Source organism: Manduca sexta, chromosome 7, assembly GCF_014839805.1.
Source record: "Manduca sexta isolate Smith_Timp_Sample1 chromosome 7, JHU_Msex_v1.0, whole genome shotgun sequence".
NCBI lineage: Eukaryota > Metazoa > Arthropoda > Insecta > Lepidoptera > Sphingidae > Manduca > Manduca sexta.
The window spans coordinates 5,639,232-5,652,064 of NC_051121.1; the positions used below are offsets into that span (position 1 = coordinate 5,639,232).

The following is a 12,833-nucleotide window of genomic DNA, read 5'->3' on the forward strand; positions in this document are numbered from 1 at the left end:
AGCCGATCCGCACAACCCTAATCATCAACAAGTTGTCGCCGAACACCGAACGAGTGACCCTTGTTTACTAAACCTGATAATTGTGTTTCTTCGCTAACCCTCCTTTGTTCTCTACGCAAATGATAAAACTATTTATTTAGATATTATGTTTGTCCTATAGTTGCAGTACAAAATCAAAAACATAACTGAAGTTAGTCACACTAGACTCCTATGTAACGTATTAAGTGAAGAATAATGGTGGCTCAAGATTTACGTTCACAATGTCAAAGCGACCTATCATTAGAAAAAAATAATATTTATAACCTAACATATATTTACCAACGTTAAAATTTACAAACGTTACGTAATCGATATAATAATACCTGATTCTCATTCTCATCAGGTGTCTAATTAATTCTTGAGAACTTCACTTATTACAAAACTTGTTTATACATAAATATACACGTAAATAACGTATAAACGTATAAACTTGTTTATACGTTTATACATAAATACAAATGAATTGAATAGCCATTAAAGGAAACAGGAAATATGCTCGACCGTCTCGAGGTTCGAACAAGACTCGGATCAATTGTAATGAATGGATATTGATTCTTATATGTTAATACATCCATTGTAACAAATAAATACATGTTGCACCTACCAAGACCAGTGATGAATTTATAAATCGCTTGTATGACCAAATATAGCAGTTACTATGAGCGTTTAATTAATTTTAGTTAACTTCCTTTTTTTGTTGAATTTGAATGATGAGACGAGCATGTCGCTCGCCTGATGGTAAGCGATACGGCTGCCCATAAATATAAGCAACACCATACAGAATGTTGAATTACATAATGCAGCATGATCCACGCTTTCTCTAGGCAACATAAGATGTTGAGTCTTATTATATCTAGTAATTACGCTGGCTACAATGTCATAAAAATCGGCACACCAGTGCATAGACACTGTTGCTTGGTGGTAGAAAAATACATTACGATGGTGCCTACCCAGACACTACTTGCGTACGAGACAACTACAACTTGTAACTAATTTCATCGTTGGTTATTAAAGTGATCTTTTAGGCACAGAAACAACGAATGAAATATGATTGTATTTTCGAGGAGAGTGTAGTACAGGTGGAAATGTGAGCGAATAATTTAACACGTGAGAACTAAATCAAATTGTTGCATCAGTCATAAGATAATTTATGAAAATGTATACTATAAGTCCAATTTCTTTGGATCAGGAATAGAGACACATTTTGAATTTATTGTGCTTCATTTTTACCCATTAGAATTATATTGAATCTTGATCAAGTGACAACCTTAAGACACAAACACAAGGAAATGTAAGGAATATCATATTTGTATTCCTGTATAATTAACACCTTATTCAATTTTCTCTGTTTCGTTTTAACTATCTTTATCCTTATTGAATACGCTATAAGATAAAAAATTACATGACACTGAATTAGTGTATTCTCATTGTGGTTGCATAGCCTGGGAGCACCTGATTACTGTGCTACTAGATCGAGTGTTAACTTATTAACGAAGTGTACCTACGATTAATTATAGAACGATTCATTAAGTAAGCTTATTAATCAACTTCTTTTTTAGGTTTATTGTAAGAGTTGTTTTGGTAATACTTTTATTTAATTAATTAATATAACTAATAAAATAATATTAAATTTGAGTGTTAATGTAATGCAGTAAATGTGCTTTTATAAGGGAGAATTTCCTGCATATTTTCCTTGGACACTACCGATTAATTTTGTTGGCAATTTTAAAATTATTTGTGCAATAGCCAGACACTTTTCTTTTTTATATACAGACACGCACGACTATTATCTCCGAACGGGAAGACAGGGACGCAACTGCTGCACCCACGTTCCGCCCTGTATTTAGTCCCATGATGTGATAGGGAGCGATCCTATCGTCGTCTTGGACACAAATTCGAGACTCGGGGCTGATACTAAGTAGAAAAACCCATTTTTCACTTCGGCCGGTCCAGGGATATTGTTTGTAAAATTTCCTGCATACAGACTATTTCTCGCCGAGTCTTCACTTCGGTGAAATGGTATAAATTATTCATAGCCTACGTGGATCCATCAAAACAATTCCTAAAACATTTATTTAATTCATTTTTTCCCGGGAAATTGTCACACGAGTACTTTTATTTGGTAGCATTTTCTCTTTAGCACGGTGATTGTTTAACCAAACACGCGTGACCTAAACAGGATTTTCATTTTTAATTTTCTTCTAATTTCAGTCCTTTTTGAGATAATATTTTCATAAAGTAGTTACACTATACGCTATAATAAGACTTATAAGAACCCTAATAAATCGTTCACAGAAAATAACAATTATCCATTAAAGAGATTAACACCGAAAACAAGTCAAAGACACAACCCACTCATCCTAAATCAAATAATTAAACATAATACGTTTATTATTTTAGCGACGTGTAAACATATTGGCCTATTTACCGGAGCGCTATAAATAAGCAAGATTTCTATAACATAGGCATAACGACGGTTCGATAATAACCGAGTCCTGTACAAACAGCGGCCGGCTGCCGACTTACAGAGCTAAAAATAACACTAACTTATAAGTTATGTTAAACGGTTAACTTATCGGTTACACACTGCGGTATTTATAGCGAATTGACGATAAATTGAAAGTTGTGGTTGAGAAAAAATACATTTAGTTTATTTTGAGGCGCTTATTTTTTGTTATAATGTGGGAAGGAATATATATTTTCATTAGTTGCATAAATGTCGCGGTATGTAAAATTATACATAAAAAGAAATTAATAACTTCGAAGACTAGTTTACAAGAATAAAACCAAGCGAACTACTAAGTGACCAGGCTAAGTGAACCATACTGAACAAAATAAATACGATGACATTCGAGTCGTTATTATTTAAGCACGGAAGTTACGATAATTAAATTAAATATAGCAGTTGAATGGTCGTGCATCACTCGATCATACCGATACGGATTAACGGATTAAAATGTCAATTCACTCAGGGATTTTACAAAATGTGAACTATGATTAATTGAAGCATAATAACAATTTCAAGTTAAAAGTTTAAAGGGAAATGCGAACATGATTTTAAATTTTTTAAACATGGATTTCTATATAATTTTTTTTTCCATTTGTATAAATTTGCTAAACTTAAAATTGAAACCGCATTCATCCTCTATTTATAATGACAATATAACTGTAAATTTGATTAAATTAATTACAATACCCGAGGATACCTTTCAATTCCCATCAACTCCCTACTAACACAAAGACAAAACGATTATTATCCTTTATAAATTTAAATCCGTCCAAATGTTCCGACCGCTAAATGAACTAAACTACCTAAACTTTAAAGGGAAGCGAAGACTTTAACAAGAAGGTCGAGGCAGTTGCCGGGAGGGTTACAAAACTCTTACAGGAAGGATAGTCGATGGATCGGGATCAGCTAGACCCCCTTCTTCCCGCCACATTTCTATTATTAGTTGTGGATGGTTAAAAGCGCCTAATTAAAGGTAAGTAATGAGTGACGCGTCGCGTTCGTTGACATATCCGATGCAATCTGTTTACGTGCCTCGTTCCCTCTGGGGGCAATTACAAGGGGATTGACAATGGCTAAGGCACTCGGCTATGCTATAATTGGATAGTGTGATGATAACATTACATTTGTCATGGTGAAACAAAAGAACGGCAAAGTTGTGTTAGAGTTGAGTGTTTTTTCATGTGGAAAGACTGCTTTTTCATACAGTGGGTTTTAAAAGCAAAAAGCAACCTTATTAATGGCCTATTTAACAATTAATCATCACTACCTTTAACACTAAGCATATTACACGGCCTAATGCAGTTGCAACCGCAATGTGTGACACTGGAACATTGTCATTTCTGTCTCAGCTGTACTACGTTACTTAGTACTTCAATGCATACGTCATTGTTAAGTCATGGCATTATTAACCTAGTATACCATTATATTAGGTTAATAATGTCATGACAAAACAATTAACGTGAGTCCTACGACTTTGTATATTGCTATAATAGTAATTAATTACATGAAATATTCAGTGAATGGTATAGAATTTTAGGCCTTATTGTAAAACGATAAAGAATAATCAAAGGAATTTAGTAGCCACAAATAATTTATTCATTTATTTGGTATTAGGAAAACAAAAAGAAAGTGACGTTAATCCACACCTAAATAAATAAGAGTTGAAAGGTTTTTTAAGGCATAGTTCGGCAAACGAGCCAGAGGAAGATTTGATCACTGATCCTAAACGATCTTCATAAGTTCAAAAGAAACATAAATGCACTTGACAATTTCAGGCTGACGCCTTAAAGAATAGAAGTACATTTCTTGGGAAGGATGTTTTGGCTTCCGGATATCTCGCTTACCATACGAAAGGCATCAACAAGCTCTCATTTACACATGGAAGACGGTAGATGTTCACTATATTAAGTAAGTATAGTTATAGGATAATCTTGGAAACCATTAAATAGAAATAAACATTTGAATTAAACCTCTTACCAAGCAACATCTTATCTCTGGCGCAAGCCAAAACCATTTTAGTTTTTGCAGTTTCCGAGCTAAATCAAATGACCGTGGGGAGGAATACAGTAAACAAGTTTCCTATCGGCTTGTTGGTTAACGACAATTTGTGAGCTCGGAGAAAACCTAAAACATAGCGATACAAACGGTGGAGCGAAACATCCGCCGTTGATCCGGAAATGAAAGAGGCAGAGCTATCTCTTATAGATGGATTTTTTTGTAAACATTAAAGATTTGATCGAGTCGGTTTATAACCGTTTTGCATTAACGTGCCGTTGGTTTGGGCGTGATGCCAACAGAATTAGAGACAAGATCTTCGCTCCACGTTCGCTATTTATTGCAATTATTCGCGGATTTCGGGAACATTCGCGCCAAACTTCAATGAACTGTTACAGTAATTCCGTCGGAACTTCGCTGTTTATTCACTGTCGTTATCCTTAAGTTCTTTTGCGACGACAGTTTGTGTCATTTGTTTTACACTTACGAGTACTTTTTTGGTGGCTGAATTGTTTAAATTCTCATGTTTTATGTTTGTTCAAATGTTTGTGTCTTAGTACAATTCCCCTGAATGTAAATAGTTCTTCAAATCAGACTAAACAAAATTTAATTGCAAGCCCTAAACTAAAGGGTAACTAACAATATCATTTATATCAAAACAAAACCACAAGTTCAAATAAAATAGATTAATGAATGAACTAAATATTACCTTTGTCAAGAATTATGACACCAAAAGACAAACATAATTTAAAACTAAATTTTATGCGGTGTTTAACATAATGGCACATTGTTCACTTCAAAAGTATAAACTTACATGTTTATATATAAACGGGAGGCAGTTATTATCGGTATGACAAAAGCAAATAACCAAGTGAACGTATTTACTTTTCACAAAGATCAAACGAAAACGTAAACTGCTAAGTCCATTCAAGTCATTGCCCTCACTTCTAGTGGGAGCACGGGACAAACACTCGAAACTTCGATTTGAACTAATAAAAAAATAAAACAACCCCGTAGGCTTCCGCCGAAGAGGATCATTTTGAAGTGTCAGTTGCAACGACCAGCTTTTATTGGAACTAAGCGGATGATCGATGTACCCCTCGGAGGCCGTAATTGTGGGGGATGCAGGGGGTGGGGAGACTCTTTTAACGTGGATCGTCGAAGATAGTAACAAAAACAAACATTGCCGGGTGGTCCGCGGCACTACCGGCCCGTTAGTCTTACGTAACCGCGCACTGATTTCCCTTATTGTCTATGGCCACTTACTTCACGTACATGTATTTAACTAAGAGGTTTACGACGTATAATATACATTTTAACGAGGATAAGTACTTTCGATGTGAGTTAGTGTAATTTGTGTGCGAGAAAACGGACCTTATGTGTGTACGCTTATTAAGCGTTGTGAGATAGCGAATATCTAATGTTAGATCTAAGGGTTAGATTCTAACCCTTCTCATCTTGGCGTGGTGTCTGTATGTCAAGAACAGTGGAGTCTTGAATTCGACGCCCAAAATATCTATACGAAAAAAAAAAATATTAATCGTGGTTGCATTTGGGTATAATTTCCATTCGCAAAATGTAAGTGTTTTCCACGAAACTCGCACCTATTCCCTCAGCTGTACTAAGATACATGTGAATACAACTAGTGCCAGTCTACACCGTGTAATGTAACATAGTATAAGTAATTAATACAATGTGTACTAAGAACCGTGACCGCACGCGTCATGTCACAAGGACTCGAGAATTTTTCAATTGCGACCTACGTGCTTGAATCCATTAGATAATACCCGATACATTTATCAATATTAATGATTAAATATACATTGATAAAGTCGTAATCAAGTTATTATACGTTTGAGAAGATAAATATGTGATTAATTCATATATCGTATCGTCGAATGCTTAAAATGGCAATTTGTAATTTTCTTATTTATGATCTTTTGAAAATTTTTCATGACATGTAAAATGTAGGTATATTTTATTAGGTACATATTAAAACATATTGAAAATACTTTTGTAAGTTTATTTAACTTTAATATAGCCATTATCGCCAGGAAGTAAAAATAACTGCATCAAACAGCTATACTGCGTACTTATAAAAAAATACCACAAAAATATGATAACCAGTTGTGAAAAATGAATGTTCGAACAAGATTAACCGAGGTAAACCAACGGCGATAAAAGTGGCTCACATTCCATCAACAACGTTCGGATTGTTTAATGAAATCTCGCGCATTCAGACGGAGGGGGCTCATTGATTTGTAGCCGTTGCACGCAGTGCGAAGTTCTAATTAAAGTTGTGTTAAATTTACAACGTTTTTAATACTGAGTGAATTAGACTGTACAGCTATCGTAAAACATCGTACAACTAGCTTGTTACAGGCAACGCGTGCGCACAGCCGCCGTTTAATTGCACCGCCATTATTGACTATCGACAGCGAAACGTTAGTATAGAGCTTACGATATAGTTTTAAATCATTGTTTATGGCCGAGGCAGAGTGCTGACACAGTTTTCACAAAATAATTAAGTGTTCGGCCATTATTTCAATTTATGTGCGCGTACGCTTTGGTACTAGGTCGTATAGGAGCATTCTGTTACGAGTTGTGTTGAACGTCTTTATTTATTTTACTTGGAAATTGTTCCAATTACCATTAATTGCGCTTACATAAACAAAATGTACACTATTATATTTTCATTGTGATATCTTATTTACATTAAACATATGACGACACCTAAAAACTATATAAACACATCCATAATAACTCAGTTGACTTATAACATACGTATCTCATACAGGTATGACAGCGGGACTGAAGGAAAAACCTGATCACTTCCGAAACAAACACAAAAAGTCATTCATTTTAAACTGGTCTGGATTGAAGGGGACGTGATGATCCGATTTGCATGTTGCAAACGGGTCAGTCGAGTACCCTTAAGTAAATAGTTGGCCCTTGACACACTGATACGGTAGGGGTCAAGGCAAGTTGCATGTCCCAAATAATTATGTTATGTAGCTACGTGATTTTGAACATTGGGTTTTTGGAAAGTCATTTTAATAGCGACAAACATATTTTATAAAGAGGTTTTTGAATGTGTGTTAGCCAATTATTAATCGAAATATCACATGGATGTGGTAGAAATATGGTACAGAGTTCGACAATATTCTGGATTAATACAAATGGCCATTCATACCGGGATAGTATACCGTTGAAGTGGGAATCCCACGTAAAAACAAACACTGGCAAGCAATCACTGCAATAGTTATTAATGACACATACATTTAAGTGCTGCCTCAGGATACAGGGCGGATTATTATTTGAACCATAAATAACGTACACAACGAACACCATGAGACTTCATGTTTTAAGGAAGATTGAATCTAGAGAAGATATTGTAAGATCCGTCTTCGATGGAAAATTATGTCGGTGTCGTGCGCGATGACTGCAATCCCATCATAATAATTAGGTGCTTATACGTTCAGTATTAGTCATAATACTATTAAACTAAAGGTAACGGTCAGCTGCGCCAGGGTATAGTGTTGAGATGTTTATAGCAGGTGGCGACACGACCCAAAGATGAGCTTTATAACGGTATCGTGCAAGGAGGAGTAATTTAAGGGACTTGTCTTCAAAGAAACCCTTGTTTGTGCTGAAGTTCGATATCACACTTTTACTCAGTATGCAGTCGTTCTAGAAACCTTTCGCCCGTCTTGAAAAAGGGTTGGCTTAGTCACCCGAAGAATCTGATACACCATGGTTGAAATATTAAACAGGTTTCTGCATGTAAAAATAGAGAGATTAAGGTTAATTTAATTATCTGAGAGCCCATTATTAGGTAAATTGATGAGTCCATCTAGTAGATTAAGGTACAGATATCTTGAAAATAATAAGCCGAATGACGCATCGTAGAAATATTCTAGAATGTTTTATAATCCTCAATGAAATATATATTTTTGCACGTAAGGAAAAAAAGTACGTGACAATGTAGCGCATTACCAGGACAATGTTAGCGTCGAATCTATTATTTATGTCTGATTTACCGCTAACGCAAAAGGATGTGACATACACAACTGTGTAGAACCACGTTTTAGCACAGGAAGTCCAAATACGTGCGTTGTACTACCAATGTGTGTTTAGTCGAGTTTAAATTGCTAAAGAAGTGGAAATTTTACATATAACGGACGTTACTCGCGAGTTATACCTAATAGGGATGCTAACTGATAAACGTTTGAAAATGTTTAAACGATTTGTGGGTTCTAAATTATTTCTTTGTAGCAGTTATTGTAATGCGTTTAAACAGGATAATTATAATAAGAATTCGCTCTTTTCTCTTGCAAAATATGAACATAATAATGATTAAAGAGCTAAAACGTTAATAATAAATATATTGTTGTATAATAAGTGGAAAACTGAACACGCGAGCGGGACTCCGACGCGGACGGATGGCTATTTATTTAATGTCTACCTTCATTAATACACAGACCGTCAGTAATGCGTTCAGTTGATCCACTCTTATGTGCACAATATTAAACCATCAATAAAGCTTTAAAATCCATCAACTTTAACTCAATATTATATTGATGTAATATGTTTTAAAGTGACACAAGTTATTTTGTAGGTCACACATCTATAGGAGGAGCGATAATATAATGTGGTATATGTGGTGACATACATAAAGTTAAATTAAAACTGTTATCAATAAACACAGCATTATATCATCGGACCAAACGCTAGCATGATTATTTATGATTTGCGTGGTGTGGAAATTTTTCTCACTTTGTTTTACCTTAAATGGTTCTATGTTAAAAAAAATGTTTAGCTCCTTAGCATATTTAGTCAGCGCTATAGATTATATGAAGTGGTGATAGTTTAAGGTGTCTGAATACACTGTGACATATGAGATATTATAATTATTTACTGTAAAAAAATATTGTTAATAAGATCAAAACTTTATTATGTTATATACACATATGCAGGTTTTAATTTATGATTTGTTTGTGTGTAAAAAAGTTCCAAAGTTATAATGTTTCAAAAACAGCATTATAAGAAAAATTACAATTTACTATTGTTAAATACATCCTGTTGTAATTTTGTTTATGCAAATGCATTATTTACGTTCAGTATTTACACAAGTATGTTGATAATAAAATTATGCAATTCATGGTATCGTGTTATTTTGTAGCTGGATCATACAATATTAACAAAAGTAAAGACCAGAGTATTAAAAGTAAGATCTTTACATATTTTAATGGTTGTTGTGCAAAACTTATGCAAATAATTCGTCACACATTTAGATCCAAGTGACAATGCAAAATTTGTGAGGAAATTATTGTAAATTCAAGAACCACACTACAACACTGTTGTAAGTTGTGAAATGAAGAGGTTGGGGCACGCAAAACATTTCATAGCATTGTCTCAAAAATGCACTGATTTATATTGTAATTTATCAATAATATGGGGCATATTAAACAATACAGGCTATGCCTCAAGTGGGAACCAATAATAATGTGCTTTTAATGCCTTCATTGTTCTTTTATTAATAATAAGACTAGGACACATTACAATATTATGGGCCTGTAATAAATAAGTTTAAAAGGATTATACTATTGTGTAGAAAAGCCTAACATTTACTCCATAGCATAGCACTGCAAATTAAATTTGTGTTTGCTTGTACAGTACTTATGAAACAGTTTTTTAATGTGGTATTGACTAATGTTTAGGAAAGGTTTTTGAGGAATATTTCTTGATACAATTATAATTTGATCAGAAACAAAAAACCAGATAGTCTAGTGAAATAATATTTGTTGCTTTAGATTATATGCATATAATACTATACCATAAAGTATTCTAAGTAAAAAAGAAATTTGTTTATATGCTCTTTATGGCTAAAATAAATAGCACATGGATGAAATTTAGCTATGTAAAATTTTAATGGAGCATGTGGATATCCTTCACCTGATGGTGATGATAATGTGGTTCAGATTTCATCAGAATATATGCATAGTGTTAATAATAGTTCCTCAAGAATTATTCTAGATATCATTTACGAGCAAATCTATATAGGCCTTAGAAACAACTTACAGATGTGTGCATAATAAAATACTTATTCACAAAATGAAATTATTTATTACATAGTTTATCTAAGTGGTTTACGCAAACTGCAAGTCAATATTACACAGTAATAAACATATTATATAATTATTTACAATTATATTACGTAAAGATCTTATATCTGGTGAATATCATTTTACTGGCAAAATTTTTAATTAGCATATAGGACTATATCTTGTGTCTAACCTCTACTGATGGAATTTGTCTGTAAATCATCCTAAAATAAATAAATAAATATGGAGATATAGGAAGGTTATTCAGTATTGTAATAGTAAAGGAATTTAACACCTATAATGTGATAAACTGAATGGTAAAATGGAAACATTCAATTGCTTTTTATTATCACAAAACCAAGCAACTGATAACAAAATATGCTTTAAATGTGTGAATTTCTAAAAACTATTATTGTTTCCTTTTTTTTAAATACCAAGTTAAATTATGGGTTATTTTAGTACAATACTAATTATAAGGATATTGAATTTGTGATATCAGATAGCTGCCTTACCTGCCATGATATTTAAGTACTTTTATTAATTTAAACAGTTTTACAAAATAAATAAATTAAATTTATTATTAGGAAATAACCTACAATTAATTTGTAGTTTATAGTCCTTATTTAAAATCAATATATAAAAGTTAGTTAGAGTATTATTAAAATAACTTATTCACATTTTTAAACATGAACAAAGTTTATATTTATAATATGTTGAAAACTATTTATTTTAATGAACAATATGTTGAAAAATTTAATATCTGAAAACTCTCAAAATATTAAATGCAAAAACATTATTATAATTACAGAAAAAAAAATACAATACCTACTTTATCATCTTTAAATATGTATTATTGTGAGCAAGAATGAAGAATGAAACATTGTTACAATGTTAGAAGTATTGTTAATTTAATGTCTATGAACTCTGTAAATACTAATAATCAAACATAATTAAAATGTATTTTTATTGTCCTTTTTATTAATTTATAGTTGATCTTGACATAGAAAGAGCACATTTTAAAATCCTTTATTCCTAACATCCCATTATTTGGATATTAGTTAAGGAAGAATATTGAATGTGTCCGTATTGTAACCATTGTGGATAGGAGTGAAGGAAAATATCCATCTCTGGCTCCTGCTGAGGACATTACCAATCTCTCAAATTGCTTGTGACTGCATACAATATTTATGATTTAAAGTTTAACTCATTCTCACTGTTTAACTGTTAAACAGTAAGAAGTTTCAAAATCATGGTTTGAGGACTCAGTGAAATCTTTGTGATGATTATAAAACTAATTAAGTCAATTAACGTTTATGAAATCTGTATGAAAAAATAAAGAACATATTTTTTATTTTGTTGTCTGGTTAAATTATTAATGTGACAAGATGGTGTCAGAGGCATCCCTTGTTTCTGGGTAGTTTAAGGACCTAATTAAGGTAGAGTATCCAGCCTGGATCTTACACCAACATTGATGGGTGCACTGGTCACATTGAAAACTTGTAACTTTTCAGTTATTGATTGCCTAGTATAATCTCAAGATATTTACTATGGCAAAGATAAAGCAATGCCTATAGATAGATTACATAAATACTCTTCAAAATGCATTATTCATCAATTTCAGTACAACAACACACACATAGTAGATCAAGTTAACGGTATCCATGTTTACAATATATTAGCAATTTAAATAAAAAAAAATCTGATGCTGGCTCATCCTCATCCACATAACAGCATTACAAAATGTTGTTGCATCAATCATTGAGTAACATTTATATTTGCTGATAGACAAAATGTCATTTGAAACTCACACATAATGTTACCATAAGTTTCCTATATTTAAAGCAAAAGTTTTTGTGTATGTCTAAAACATGCATTGTACAAGTCGATCTATAGCGCGCCGTCCTTGTCACGCGCGGTGCTTGCCGCATGCTGCCGTCCCCCTCGCTCCCTTCACTTCACGGATAAGAGAAAGTAACAAAAGAAAAATAACACATCCCTGCCTTAATACACAAGAATCGCTATATCCGTGTTGACGAGAATCAATTAAAATAGCAGAAATTCATCTCATAATCACGTTAGAATAAGTTTTGACCGCGCTAGAGTAGGAAAAACATATATGGCTGGCTCCTAACCTGTACCGTACACTAACGATAGCCATAACTTTCGCAATCAACCCGTAATTAGGA

At 33.1% G+C, this 12,833-nt stretch overlaps 1 protein-coding gene across 3 annotated transcripts in view; it reads right to left on the reverse strand.

The window, feature by feature from the left end:
• The window catches only part of LOC115441411 (AF4/FMR2 family member 3-like), a 259,154-nt gene that overhangs the window by 245,830 nt on the left and 491 nt on the right, over positions 1-12,833 (reverse strand). The gene's annotated exons all lie outside the window — the stretch shown is intronic.